This window comes from Carlito syrichta, unplaced genomic scaffold, assembly GCF_000164805.1.
Source record: "Carlito syrichta isolate Samal-C Ts95f unplaced genomic scaffold, Tarsius_syrichta-2.0.1 Scaffold304572, whole genome shotgun sequence".
Classification (NCBI taxonomy): domain Eukaryota; kingdom Metazoa; phylum Chordata; class Mammalia; order Primates; family Tarsiidae; genus Carlito; species Carlito syrichta.
Genome location: NW_007248668.1, coordinates 17,228 through 19,373, shown reverse-complemented (window position 1 = coordinate 19,373; position 2,146 = coordinate 17,228). Strand labels below are relative to the sequence as shown.

The 2,146-nt window shown below is 37.7% G+C and overlaps 1 pseudogene; it reads right to left on the bottom strand.

Annotated features, from left to right (window-relative positions):
* Window positions 1-1,244: 1,244 nt before the first annotated feature.
* On the bottom strand, window positions 1,245-1,882 carry LOC103262623 (annotated as a pseudogene).
* Window positions 1,883-2,146: the final 264 nt, after the last annotated feature.

The window sequence follows — 2,146 nt, the reverse complement described above, 5'->3', positions numbered from 1 at the left end:
ATGTTTCTTCTATGCCTAGGTGTTTGAGTTTTTAGCAAGAAGGGGTGCTGGATTTCATCAAAAGCTTTTTCTGCATCTAATGATATAATCATGTGGTTCTAGTTTTTACATCTGTTGATGTATTTATTACATTTATGGTCTTGCGGATGTTGAACCAGTTCTGCGTTCTGTGGATGAAGCCTGTTTGGTCATGATGGATGATTTTTGAGATGTGTTGTTGGATAGGATTTGCTAGAATCTTGTTGAGAATTTTCTCATCTATGTTCATTACGGATATTAGCCTGTAGTTCTATTTTTTGGTGGATCTTTACCTGGTTTGGGTGTCAGTATGATTTTAGCTTCATAAAATAATTTGGGGAGAATTCCATCTTTCTCAATTTCCTGGAATACTTTCAATAGGATTGGTATCAGCTCCTCCTTGTATGTTTTGTAGAAATCTTCTGGAAAGCCAACTGTGCCTGGGCTTTTTTTTTTCTAGGTAGTTTTCTTATGATGGAGTTAATTTCCTGGGTTGTTATTGGTCAATTTAGTGTCTCAGTGCCTTCTTGTTTCAACATTGGGAGGTTGTGTGATGTTAGAAAGCCCTCCATTTCATTTAGGTTATCAAGCTTGTTTCCACACAGTTATGCATAGTAATCTCTGATAATCTTATGTGTTTCTTCAGGGGCAGTTGTGATTTGACCTTTTGAATTTCTGATTGTGTTTATTTGGGCTTTTTCTTATTTGGTAAATGTTTGATGTTTTATCATTCCTTTAATAATTACCTCATTAGCTCAGTTTAAAACTGCAAAGGGACAAATCGCATATTATTCAATTTATTAAGTATTACCTATAGAATATTATGTATTTATATTTTACTTAAGAAAAAGATCAGTATTCATAATAGTTTCTCTATGCAAGAATGCTATTAATAGTAGCCCAAATTAAGCCCTACTCTATTTTCAGACCAACCATGTAACAGTGCATCCTAATTCTTAAATTTACAGTTAAAGATGTTTTCAGAGATAATTTTTATAAAATCATAAGAAGTAAAAATAAATTCTTAAGGGAAATAGTTTTAAAACCTGGACTGAAGACTCTTGTTTCTCATCTAAAGACAGTTTCACAAATCATTTAGAAATCAGCCTAGAGGTAAACCACTTTTGACCCCTTTCTTGGAGTCAGTCTTTTTAAAGAAAGGACCAAACAGTACTTGTTGAAGGTAACAATCAAGTCTGAACTGACACTCAGACATTAGTTTTGGGTCAGTTTTCTGGAGTCACTTCATTCAGTATCTAAGGTGAATCTAAGCAAGTATGCATTAGCACTATCTTCTCTTACAGTTCTGCAGTCTTTTCCGATAGAGGCACATTGTGACTATCCATCTCAGATGCATTTACCCTGGCTTTTGTTTTTAAGAGATAGCATGGCATTTTGTCACTGGAAAGGCAGAAGTGACCTTTCAAGGTAACCAGGGCAGCATGAGTAGAATATGGATGGAAAACAATGGAAATTCCACAGGAACCACAGAATAAAAGTTTGTAAGTAATGCCTTTGAGTGAACCTTCAATGCCAACTAGCAAGGGTGCTTCCAAAGTGACATTATTCATTACTCTGGAGAAGACCATGGGCCCGAGGAATCACGATAGATCCCAGGCAAGATGCACTGAGTCTGCGAGCACGGCATGGCACTGCATGCACTGGAACATGGTGCACCTCTCAGACTGCAGTCAATAAAGCCACTGTGGGCTGGCAACTGGTTCCTCTGCCCCCAGCTCTGCTGACTGAGTGACAAGGAAACTTTCACCATCTGCGTACCTCACTCCATAAAGGTCATAAGAGAAGATCCCTCAGTAACCCTCTTAGGACCAGCACAAAAGTCACCCCATGACAGAGCAGCCATCTTCTCACAACTGGCACCACTATTTCATTTCTCTCCTTTTCTAGGTCATTCTGGCTAGGACTCCATTATTGTTGTTTATTTTTTCAAAGAGCCAACTTTTTGTTTTGTTGATTTTTTTCTGTGATATCTTTGTCTTCTATGTCCCATATTTGGGCTTTTACTTTGGTGACCTGGAGTCTTCTGCTAAACTTAGGGTTTTGGTGGCATTATATTTCCTGCTCCCTTAGGTGTCTTGTTAGACTGTTAACTTGTGGTCTTTCCATC